At 38.4% G+C, this 13,364-nt stretch overlaps 1 non-coding gene across 1 annotated transcript; it reads right to left on the bottom strand.

The window, feature by feature from the left end:
- Nucleotides 1-7,528: 7,528 nt before the first annotated feature.
- LOC114215110 (U6 spliceosomal RNA) lies at nucleotides 7,529-7,634 on the bottom strand. The gene has a single exon (XR_003610537.1). It is a non-coding gene; the product is annotated as a U6 spliceosomal RNA (small nuclear RNA).
- Nucleotides 7,635-13,364: the final 5,730 nt, after the last annotated feature.

The following is a 13,364-nucleotide window of genomic DNA, read 5'->3' as shown; positions in this document are numbered from 1 at the left end:
CTCAATCCCACACAAAATCTTATTGTTTATTCCACCATTTCCACCATTTATTGCTTAATTTTTCTCAAGGGATGGATGCACTTCATTGAATCTCATGATCATGGAGCAAGGACCACATTAATTCTGAGTTCTCTACACCATTTGCCAGCCCTAGTCTTTCCAGTGAGCCTATGTTCTTAAGGAGGCAGACAGACAATAAAAGTAAGTAAATCATATGGTATGTTGGATGGTGATAATTGTCATGGAAATAAACAAGGGAGTGTGGGAGCTCAGGAGTGGTGTTTAGTTTTAAATAAGATGGTCAAGGAATATATTATACGGAAGGTGACATCAGAGCAAAGTCTCAAATATAGTGAAGGAACAAACCATGATCCCAGACAGAGAGACTAGCAGTATAAAGACCCTGAGATAGGAACATGCCAGGTGTGTTCAAGGAACAGAGAGAAGGTCAATGTGGTTGGGGAAGGGTAGGCAAGGGGAAGAATGACAGAAAAGAAGTCAGAGAAATAAAGGGGTGGGACCAGATTGTGTGGAAGACTGGGGGGACTGGACAAAGAGCATAATGGGGGATCTGAAAGAGTTCAAGACTAGAGATAATTGGCTACTGTTACTGACTTCAATAGTGAATGCCAGTACAATGCCCCAAAGACAGACAGGTTCATTTTCACCTTAGCAGGTATCAGTTCAGGCACTAGACAGCAACCTTACAGGAGGAACCAGCAAGAACTCAGATGGTGAATGGGATCCAAGATGTCCCATTCCCTACCCCCTGCTGCCATGAAGTCACATTAGTACCTGTGTACCCCAAGATGACATAGTCTGTAGGAGCAAGAGAGAAGGAGAAAGCTTTAAAGACTGAGCATTTACCAGACACAATCTGGAAGAGACTAAATTTATAAGGATAAGAAACTAAAGATGCTACATTTTCTTTGCACATCTTAGTTCTACTGGATTAGTTTTATGGTGTTCCACAGGTCTCTTAAGCTCTGTTTGCTTTCCTTCAATCTTTTTTCTTTCTGTTCGTCATACTTGATAATTTCCATTGTTCTATCTTCAGATTCACTGATACTTTCTTCTGCCTGTTCAGATCTGCCTTTGAATCCCTTTTTTTTCTCACTTCAGTTATTGTACTTTTTTTTCTCACTTCAGTTATTGTACTTTTCAGCTTCAGACTTTTTTTTTTTTGGTTCTTTTTAGACTTTATATCAATTGATATTTCCATTTTGTTCACGTATCATTTTCTTGACTTTCTCCCCATCTTTTTCTAGTTCTTTGAGCATTTTTAAGATAGGAGCTTTAAAGTCTTTGTCTAGGAGACCTGCTATTAAGTCTATAGGGAGAGTGTCTGTTGATTTATTGATTTATTTTTTTCCTTTAAATGAGCCACACTTTCCTATTTTTTGTAAGCTTTGTGCTTTTTTGTTGTACAGTGGACATACTGGGTAACTCTGGAAATCAAATCCTCACTCTTCCCCAGGGTTTTAGTATTGTCTTTGTTTTTTCTTTGTTTGTTTGTTTTTGATTGTTGTAGCGTGTCTATATGATGAGGATCAAACTGAGGTGTAAACCTAAGGTCTTCTAAAGTTTTTCTGAGCTTTTTCCTGAGCATGTGCAGTCACTTTCTAATTTTCTCCAAATATGCAGGTGTTTTTGAATGTCCTAGACTTTATTTATTTTATTTTATTTTTTTTAAAGATTTATTTATTTATTTGACAGAAAGAGACACAGCAAGAGAGGGAACACAAGCAGGGGGAGTGGGAGAGGGAGAAGCAGGCTTCCCGCCGAGCAGGGAGCCCGATTCGGGGCTTGACCCCAGGACCCTGGGACCATGACCTGAGCCGAAGGCAGATGCTTAACAACTGAACCAACCAGGCACCCCAAAAGTCCTAGACTTTAATGTCTGGCTCCTGAAAGGAGAAAAAGTGAAAAGTGAAGGCCTGGTTCTTTAAATCCCCTAGAAGTCACTTTAGCTGGCAGGGGAGGGGCTTGCAACAACAATGGCCACCCACCTCTTTGTCTGTACCTCTGTGATCAGAAGCAGCAATCAGTGAGCTGAGCACAGATTTCCAATGTTTAGAGGACAGCATCTTTTTTGCTTAGCCTGGCTGCAGCAAAGTTTGATCAGGCTGCTCCAGGAACACTGGCAGAGCTGCCTGCCATAGGACCCAGGGTGGAGGAGGGTTAGTTACTATGCTAAGAACTGAAATTGACTAAAATTAACTGCAATTTACCATCCAAGTGGAAACTGCAAGCCTTCAATAGACTCCAGAGTTCCAAAATAGTTACATCAGAGAGATTCTGCCAATGCAATTGTTATCTGGGTGGAGAGAAAGTCTCTCCCTTCTTTCTGGAGTCCTCTATTAGTGAATAGAATCTTATATGTTGAATGGTATGTTAAATCTTATGTATCGTTTTAGTCAGGATTCTTGAGAGAAGCAGAACCAATAGGATGTGTATATAAAGAGATTTATTATAAGGACTTGGCTCATGTGATTATGGAGGTTGGTAAGTTTCAAGATCTGTAGGGTGAACTGGTGAAGCTGGAGACCAAGAGAAGAAATGGATGGTGTACTTCCAGTCTGAAGGCTGGTTGACTCAAGACTCAGGAAAAGCAAATATTTAAGTTCAACTTCAAGGCAGGAAAAAGCCAAGGTATCAGTATGAAGGCCTTCAGGCAGGATGAATCCTTTCTTACTCGGAGGAGAGTCAGATATTTTGTTCTATTCAGGCCATCAACTGATTGGATGAGGCCCACTCACATTATGAAGAGCAATCTGCTTTGCTCGGTCTACCAATTTAAATGTTAATCTCGCCCAAAAACACCCTTATAGAAACAACAAATAATATTTGCCCAAATATCTGGGTATCCCATGGCCCAGTCAAGTTGACACATAAAATTAGCCTTCACACTTCTAATATAGAAATTATATCTGGAAATAACTAGATGTTGGTCCCTTTAGGGAAGGTTGATAAAAACCTAGTGGGTGCATCTTCTCAGTGTGTTACTCAAATATCTGTTGAATATGCCGAGTATACTACAATCCCAGCCCTGGACAAAAAATAGGCAGTTTATGATTTTGGTGATGATGATGATGAAGTGTAAGTCGTTTAAACACTTGACAGTTATATTTATGGAGCGAGACATTTCCTTTAATGCTATTTTATAGACAAGAGGGAAAAATCTGCAAACATATTTTGGATAACATACAAATTTGTCAGGGTCTTGAGTTACTCCATGTTTGGAGTGTGGGAGTACTTTACATTAACATGGAACATTCACACTTTATATAAGCAAGGCTAGGGGAAGATTCAAGATATCTGGAAAACAGACTTTGTATAAAGATGTTCATATTGGAATGATGAGTCTATCCCAATTTCCTCAGGGAAGAGTTTAGTAAACAAGGCTGATTCAAAGGCATCCTTTGACATAGTGAAAATTCTTTCAACTGTGGACCTTATTGTTGCAGGAAAATGGGACAGCAAAATCAAGAGTGAATGGCATCTCATATTTTTACTACCTGATTTAGAACTCAAGCACTGCTTTCAATGCCAGACCGGGTAACAAAGCCTGGACTTGAGAGGGGAGCTGTGGATAGAAATATTAATCAAATTTGCTTTGAGGAAAGCTACTCACCTGGAGCACAAAACATCTGGGAACTTGGTCATGGGCCATTCTGGTCAGTAAATTAAGGGCCAGGTGCTTGGGACATTAGCATTTTGGCAACTACTCCCTCTCCCTTTCCTCCTAATCCAACTCACAGAGTCCTATCTTAGAGTTGAAAGCATATTTGCACTGGCTAGTTTCTCTCCCTTCCAATTCAGAATGTGGGGGCTCATTAGGTCTGGTTGGGCCACATATCTCACCAGGCAGAATAGAGCTGATTTCGAAATGCTGTGAGTGAACATCTTTGGGGATCTTTCTACTTGATCTTTTGAGTAGAGCCATCCTTCTTTTCTCAGTCATACATATGCCATTGGTGCAAATGGTTTCATTCTTTCTTTTACAAGTGTCGTTTAAAAATGCAGATGACTCACTCATTTTATGGACTTCTTCATTCAACAAATATTTGTTGGTAATTAGGCACTGTGACAGGCATTGGAGATAAAGGTGATCAAAAACAAGGAAGGACCCAGTCCTTATGGAGCTTATAATATAGCGATTTTATTAGTAACTTTCATAATAGTTTAATTATTATTTAGATCTTTTATACTAATATAATCTATCAACAAAAAGAAAACATAAAAGAAATAAAATTTAAGATTCCTCCTCTGCTATCTTCTTTTGGCTTCTTCTATTTTAACAAATTCCTTTTATATTGTCCTATGCTTATTCTTTTACCTTAGTTTCAATCATGGTGTATATTTTGCATTAACTTTTAATGTGTGAATGATCTGAGCAGACTTCTCCATGAATGCTACATCACGAGCATTTTCCCTATCTCTATCTGCAAAATTATCATTTCTGTAAATACAGATAGCTTACCATATAATTTGCTTAATCTTTTATTTGAGGGCATTCAGTTGTATAAAATTTATTAATACATAACATTGTGATAGTTTCTTTTTTCTTCTCTTGAACTTTACCTCAGAAACTAAAGAGCTGAAATTCTATAAATTGGAGTGATGAGATGCTTTTCTTCTGTGTTGAACAAGATGAGAAATAGATGACATACTTTTGGGTCTCTCAGTTTATCTTAGAATTCCAGATGACTAGAAGTGGGAAGTACAAAAACCAACCAACCATTTTGTCACCAGATGCATGATGTAAAGATGTCTTTCTCTTCTTTTCATTAAAAATAAAAAAGAAAACAGGGAAACATTTCTATGTATATACATTCACAGCATTACATACATATGAGAAAAGAAACATTGAAACCACTGACAAGGTTTTAAAATGTATTTTTTTAAGCTTATATTACACCTAAGTTATCACATTTCTATGTCAGCCTACTGAATTCTGAAGTGTGGGATCATCATCAAAATGACCATAATCTCTTGTAATATAGAAAGAATTATTTTTGCCCATTCTTATGATAGAACCATCATTCCTGGTAACATTCCTTCCCTTGTCAACCATAGACTGCTTCCTTCTTGTAAAAATAAGCATGGGCTTACTGGAAGTAACGTCTGTGTCATTTTACTTTTCTTGGTTTGATTTTCCAAAAGGTTATGGATGGGGAGGAGGGGACTGATATTCCTGTTGGGAGTCCTCATGTGGCTATCATGGGAATGTCTCTAATGAAGGACAAGTCGGATCTAATGAAGAGCAGGATACAGTAAAGCAGTTAAGTCGAGTCTCACATGCTTCTTCTGGATTTCAATTATTCCAGGCAGTCTAGTAGATTCTGAATTACCAGCAGCTGCTAACTTGCTTACTTTCTTGTCTGCCACAGCTGCCACCAGCTGTTCTCTCTTTCTTACCCCACATCCAGATGCAAACAGCTGTTCTCCCTTTCTTTACAATTGTCAACAGTGGCTCATTTTGCCCCAAACACATGGACACCTGCAGCAAGAGGAATTGTACTATTCAGTTGTGGCCAAATACTGGACAACTTTTGAAAGGTTGAATGGAGGAAGGGAAAAGGGAATGAGAGGTGGTTTGATGTAGAAAGAGCCTGTGTTCTCAGACTAAAAGGTGGATAGGATGCTTCTGGTTGTTTTTCAGGGGCTGAGTAAGACAGTGACAACAGATACCCATACTTCTTCCTTACTATGACATTCACTTTGAAAAGCAGAGAATCATCACCAATAAATAAATCCCAGGAAACTAAGCATCAGAGAAGAAATTATGATGGTGCTTTAAGGGTTTGGTCCTCATTCATTTATTTAAGAAGTATTTATGGACACTTCTGTCAAGCACTATTCTAGGCACACAGTAGGTGTTAAATAAATGGGTATGCATTTATGAACACATACTCATATTTATCAGTCTAGTCTCAATGATATCGAAAGAGAACATTTTATTTTTGCTATTTTTAACATTTTAAATGAATTTTTTCTGTTGAAATCAGCCTCTCCTCTACCCCAAACCCCATCCTTGGGATTGGGGACTTTTGGATTAGCTCCTTGACTGAGAAATACTCCTGGTTCTCAGGTCTCTCTCTCTTTGAAGGGACTAGAGAGAGGAAAGTAGAAATGGAGAAGAAGGGCATTCACATTTATTAAGCACTTAATGTGTCCCCAGTACTGTGCATCATCCTTTATATAGGTTATCTCATTTCATCTTCATCAGAAACTTAGGAAATCCGTATTATTATTTCCATATAGCTGATAGGGAAACTGAAGTTGGAAGCGTGAAGTTACTACGGCTACAAAGCCAGGGAACAACGGAGCTAAGACTGGACAGACTCTTCCACTCCAGAGCAGGAGCTCTTTTCACAACAGCCTGCTATTCAGAGAATATTAATGTGAGTAGTAGAGGATACCGATAGTGATAATTGAGTTCAATGCTGTGATTGTAGAAGTAGGGGTCTAATCCATCCAAAGGCTCCATCTTCAACTGGAAATTGGTCCAAACTTCATTCACCATTTTAAGCTGCAGAGCACTGTCTAAATGCTGAAATGAAAGATGAGAGACTGAGGACTCATAGATAAAGTTGTTATCACAGAAATAATCTCTACCTCCCCAGGATGTTTTCGGTTAACAGTGGGTTTTGGAAGAATATTTGACCAAAGTCAGGGAGGACCCTCATTTCACACCCTAACTCCATCCATTAGTATCCAAAATAATGTTAGTGATTATCCTTTGGGATACCGAGTGGGGAAAAAGCTGGCTAAGGCTCTAAGGAAACTTCCTCTGGTTTAGGGAGCCATTAGGAAAAGCTCCTTATTCTTGTAAAAATTTTCCTGAACTTTCAGGGCTGGGTTTCTGCAGCTGGCCAAGAGTCAGCCTCAGTTAGGATCCTGCCAAATTGGGCATCAACAGCTCATTTGGCTTGGAAAAAAAAAAAAAGAAATGAGAAACAACTGACGTTTGTATACTTGAAATTATGAGCTGTTTCTCTAACAAAGAGACCAAACACTTTCGGCTTGTTTTACAGTAAACATACACATCGAACAATCTGGTTGGTTAGCAGCAGGCTGTGCATATGTAGGACATATGTGGACACACATGGATGCATCAACTCACATATGTTCACTTAAAAGGACACTGTCAAGTCATTTTATGACTTTTTTTGTTCTCTGGGCTCCATTGTTTATAAAATCTTCTTAGAAGCTTAAAAATACAATTTCTTTCCCTACTGATTTTTGTTCTTTTTTTTTTTTAAACAAGTATTTTGAATGGCACTCAAATAAATGTGACTGGTTTTATTTAGTACCAAGTCCTACTTAAACATATACAGCAATACAATGTCCAGTCAGAAACAAAGCACTAACAGTGAGTCAATTCCTTATGAAGAGAGAAATAATCATGTTCTGCCCTTAGAGTAGACATTCCAGAATTGAATAGCACTCACAAGATTATTTTCTGGCACCCCAGTGCTTTTATGTATGTATTTATGCATGCATGTATGTTTGTATGTATTTTTAAACTATGAAACGCTTTACAAATTTGCATGTCATCCTTGTGCAGAGGCCATGTGATCTTCTCTGTATTGTTCTAATTTTAGCATATGTGCTGCCGAATTGAGCACCCAAGTGCTTTTAGTGTTAGAAATCAAATATAGATAATAGTGACCATGATAAAACCTATTTTTCTCTTTTCTTTAATGTTTTAGCAATATTTTTTCTAGCTTCTTTACTAAGCAAAAATCCCTTTAAAATATCCTTGCTTTGGGCAAAAGCTGTGAAGAATCAGGTGAAAATGGCTAAAAAAAAAAAAAACCTGGAAAGATTCTTGAGATCACAGACAGCCGGGAAAACAAAAAGTTAATTAATGATAAGTTGTCACTTTATATCCAACAGGCTGCAAAAGAAAAAAGCAACAATACACATTGCTAGTGGAGATGTGAGGAAAAGGGCACTGTCATTCACATTTTGCTGGTGGGAATAGGAATTTTAAAGAGCTTTTTTTGGATGTAAATTTAGCAACATTTCCTAAAATTGAAAGTATATGCTTACCCTTCAATCCATCATTTCCCTGTTGGGAATTTAACTCATGGAGACAGGAGCTCTACCATACAGGATATAAACACAGGATTTCTACAGCAGGATTGTTTATTGTGGCAAAAAAAAAAGAGAAAACCAACACAAAATTGAAACCAAGTGAATACCGTTTAATAAGGGACAGTTGTTGAATAAATTAATGTATGTCTATACCATGGAATATTACATAACAACGTCCCCAAAAAGTGAATTGGAGCAATACTAGTTGCTTAGAAGGATTACCACAAGATACTGTTGAGGGAGAAAAGCAAGAAATGTAGAAGAGTATATTTTATGAGTCCATTTTCTAAATCATTAATCAAAAAACTTTTATAAGCATACATTTATCTCTCTGGATATCTCTTTTGTCTATACACTCATTTGTATAAGGTTAGATGGTGATGGATATATTCTAGGCTGTTAAGATGGATTGTCTAGAAGGGGTGGGAGGAATTATGGTGGTGGTGGGTAAGGCTAACATAAGAAAATGTGGTTGAAAGAGGTGGTCCCATTTATGCAAATTATATGTGTATATGCATACAAAGGAATTTTTGAAATAAGAGATCATTAAAATAAAACATTCTCAATCTAGTTTCCAGGATTTCCATAAATCTATGGAAACTATGGAAATCTATATATATTATATATTGCGATAAAGGAGGATGTGAAAGTTCTGGAAGAAGTCAGATAATCATGGAAAAAATTGAACTTGAGGGTTGGCTAGACCTTTTAATAGTCCAAGGTTTCCAGATTAAGATCAAGAATGGCAGGTTGCATTTCAATCATTTCAGGGTACTGGTGCCACCAAGTGGTGTCTGGAGCAATTGTTGGTGTCATTTTATTACCCTCCTGGTGAAGGAAACTCTTGGCTTACCTGCGCCTTGCATCAAGCAGTCTGTGGAGGGCTCCAGCTCTCCTTGGAATGAAGCACACCCCTGTGAGCCTGGCCCTGATGCAAACAGGAAGTATGAGAAGAGATAGGGAGCAAATCGCTTTTGCCCTAGAATCTGAGCTCTCTTGGTTTTTCCTATTATCAGGTGCTCTGCTATGCCTGACATTTACCTGTCAAGTCCCTTAAGGTGTATTTAACATTTTCTAACTACTTAGACTAGTATTACAACCTATCTATCTGACTTCTTTAATGGCCTGGTCTCTTATATAGGCTTTCTCTTTTTATTTCCACTGTCCTAGCTTGGCTTCTTGTTATTTCTTTCCTAGTGCCATAAGAACGTTTTCTTGGGCTTTCTATCCTCGATGTCTTTCTGGTCCATTCCAGCCCAAACCCACTTCTGTACTAAGCTTCCTGAAGTTATGGTCATTTAACAACACTATTCCAAACCTTTAATTATTTCTCCCTGCCCACCATCAAATTCTGACACCAGAGCACAAGCTTTTAATAGGGTGACCGTATGTCTCAGTTTGCCTGGGATGGTCCCAGGTTACTTCTGTTGTCCCAATGTAATTATTGTGACTTTATTCACTCTCAGAAGTGCTCTGGTTTGGATAATAGATTATATAGACATACTAGCTCTTAACTGCTTGGTTCTCCTGCCTGTAACACATACAATAAGTAAGCTAACAGAAGAATGTCTAAAGTTTGTGGCAGATGGAGGAATTAGATCTGGGTAGAGAGCATATCTTTTTTCTTCAAATGTTAAAAAGCTAAATATAAATTACTTGGTATTTATTACCTTATTTAAAATTTATCTTCTTTGTTATTTCAGTGACAAATAGAATTTTTTGTTTGAACTCGAGGAAGAAAATCCATGTTTGTAGTTTTCGTGTAGCTCTCTTGGCTTTTCACAGACTCTCAAGAGTGGTTCCATTTAGGGCCTGATGAATGTCACGTTCATAATTTGTTATCCAATGTGAAGAATATTCAGCTGAGTAATGATAAAGAAATTCTAAAAATTTTGAGGAGGTAGAAGCACCAATTCTGGGAACTCCTTTAGCACAAGAGGACATAGCTTAGTCATCCAGCAGTTAGCAGAGGGCTTGAGCATTAATGCTGTTGAGAAGAATTTTGAGCAGCCTCTGACAGCTTGTGGACCTGAAATGTGGGCCCTGCATTCTGGTTTAGGTTATCTTCTACTTCTGCTTGCTGCGTTTGGGTTGTAATAATAGGTTGAATATATACTGTTTAAGGAAATGCATTGCCCTTCACTCACCATCACTAGGAATATACTGTGAGTTTTTTTCTGCAGTAGAACAGATTTTTTTTAAAGATTTTATTTGTCAGAGAGAGAGAGAGCACAAGCAGGGGGAGCGGCAGCCAGAGGGAGAAGCAGGCTCCCCACTGAGCAGGGAACCTGATGCGGGACTCGATCCCAGGATCCTGGGATCATGACCTGAGCCGAAGGCCAACGCCCAACTGACTGAGCCATCCAAACGAACCGAAGTAGAACAGATTTTGAGCTCAGCCACCCATTTTTCTCTTGCCCAGTCCTTTTCATAACCACTTAAATACATTTTCAAGACCACTAGAGTCTGGGGTCTTGAAAAGGATTTTGTGTAAGAACTAGACCTATACAGGCTTGGAGCTGTGATCTCATGAACCCTAGGCACTCCCCAAATGACTAATTAATAGTCATGTAATGCCCATATACCTCCAGTCACAAACAGCCCTTTTTCCTTATCTAGATTTGAGCCATTCTAAAGTCCAGGAAGTTGGAGATCAATTTAAGCTATTCTTTAACTAGTTGAGAGTCATTCATTCATCATCATCCATTTATCTCCCATGTGCCCCACCAGGTTCTGGGCATACAGTGAAGAACTGGCATGCCTTCCGGGAGGGGAACTTTCCAGCAAAAACACATACACCCAAATCCTCACATGCTCACGCATGCACAGGCACATGCACATGCACACACAAGGCAACTTCAGCTTCTCATGTTAATGGACAGTGAGAAACCTCCCTCTTAACTTCTTTTCTGATGCAGCTTATTTTAGGATGCTTTTTCCTGATTACACCATCAGGAGCAGAATCAGGCTTTAGACATGATGATGCATCTACAGATACCTGGCACTCTGTCATCCATCGGCTTTCCTTTGTATATTTCTCCTTTACTTTTGCCCGAGTGTGTGTGTGTTTAATGGATCTGTGTAATTTAGATAGAAGGGCAAGATGTTTATGCCTCATGTTTGTAAATGTGCTCCAGATTGTGAGTTCTTCCAGGTCAGGGACTATATATTTAATATAGAGACTCTGCTTCTGACCCCCTGAATTTGAATCCCAGCTCTGTCACTTTATAGCTTTCTTGACCTTGGACAAATGATGTAACCTCTCTGTGCCTCAAATTATTTCTCTGTATAATCTACATCTTGGGTTTTAAACAGCTTTTTTAAAATATAATTGAGATATCATAAAATTCCCCCATTTAATGTGTACAAGTCAGTGTTTTCTAGTATATTTACAGTTGGCAAAACCAGTCCCACAGTCTAATTTTAGAACATCTTTATTGCCGCCCCAAAGAAACACTGAACCCATAAACAATCACTCCCCATTCCAGCCTATCAGTTTTTATGAGGATTAAGTGAATGACTATATGAAAAGCACTTAGAATATTATCTGGCACCTAGTAACTGCAATGTAAATAATGGCCATTATATTCATATTATTATTAGCAATATTGTTGCTACTCTGTGCCCTCAGCCAGTACAGTGCCTGATACTTATTAGTTTCTTGCCGAATAAATGAAATGGTGGGAGAAAGTGAAAGACACCATTATTTCTTAAGCATTTTAAGTAATGATGAGAAAAATGCCCTATATTTTGTGTATAGTACAGACATAATCAAAGGTGCCACAGAATCTGTGTTAGAGCCCAATACTTTCATGAAGAAAGATATTTTAAAAATAGGCTTTTTTGACAGTAGCTTGACAGGATGGTGTTGATGATTAAAGAAAATTAGTCCAAGTCCTGAATGCTGATAAGTAGACTTGTGACCCAAGGAAAGACACCGATGTTGATCCTCTTTCTAGTTAAACTGTAAAATGAAATTGGATTCACTGAATGATTTCTAAATTTACTCCTCTTTCTAAAATCCTCTGATACTGTCTGCCAATAAGTGTCATGAGGATTTTATATATCATTTGTAACCTAGACACAAAACCATTGACATTCATTTTATGGTCTCACTTGTTACAGTTCCACAGTGTCTTGTGTTCCCAAAGAGAACATAAGCATGGATCATCTCCATCCTTACATCCTCCATTGGCTTCTCTCTGCCTATAGGATAAAGTTCAAACCCCTTGACAAAGGATGCAGGACTCTCATGGGTCTCTTTTTGCCTGCGGAATATCTACCCTCACTTCTCCTGGGCACCATATAATTGATACTGGTTTGAGGATCTAATCAGATCTCAGTCCCTGCAGGCTTTGTAGGACTGCTGTTCAAGGAGCTCTCTGCTCTCCTGGCCAAGATAGCCAATTTTTTCCTGGAAATTTTCAATAAAGAGAAGGAAAAATCGAAAGTAGTTGGAAGTGGTTTGTTTCAAGCTGTTGCTGACAGGTATTATAGATTAAAGCCCTCTAAGTTGCTTTTGCAACTGTTACCTGGATCCCTTCAGCTCTCCTGGATTCTTTCAAAGACATGGCTTGCTCTGTGTTTCCTTTGCTTCTGTATTCTTTTAATTAATTGTCTTCCCCTTTACCCTGTTCTCTTTGGTGTAAGTTGGCAAAATTTTGTTTCTCCTGACTGAAGAAAACTGCTAACCAAACAAAACTAACAAAATTCTTTTATGATCTGGCCTGTCTGATTTGCCAGATCCCATCTTCTGGTTTAGGTTCTGAAAATGGAACATACTTTCTCATGGCCAGAAGAATCTTTCTTTCTTATCTGACTAATGAATTCCTTTTCCTTCAGTGGTGGGCATAGGCACCTCTTTGGTAAGGCCCTCCCTGGCCTCTTTCCATGCGGTTAGAGGCTCTTCCCTCTCTGATCTTATTGCATCCTGTATATACATAGCAATATTAAGAGCTGACTGTTATTCTTTTCTTATTTTTGGAGAGAATATTGAGGGGAACAAAAATGTGCCACCTCAAAATATGCCACTTTGGCATATTGATTATTTTGAATTAAAGTTACTTAAGAAACAGCTGGTGCAAGAAGGATACTCTGACTCTCCTTTGTCCCCCTGGAAATAGGAAATAAAGCTCTCATGTGAAGGTATCCTTCCTATATCAGGAGGGTAGAAGGTATCCTTATCACCAGAGATAGGGAATTCAAGGCCAAGAAGGCAATATAAACAAACTTTGTTACTTCTTCATTAGTTTGCTACC

This window comes from Eumetopias jubatus, unplaced genomic scaffold (assembly GCF_037043125.1).
Source record: "Eumetopias jubatus isolate StellerSeaLion01/CBP00866 unplaced genomic scaffold, mEumJub1_p1.0 scaffold_8, whole genome shotgun sequence".
Classification (NCBI taxonomy): Eukaryota; Metazoa; Chordata; class Mammalia; order Carnivora; family Otariidae; genus Eumetopias; species Eumetopias jubatus.
The sequence above is the reverse complement of the archived record's forward strand: the minus strand, read 5'-3'. Positions and strand labels throughout refer to the sequence as shown.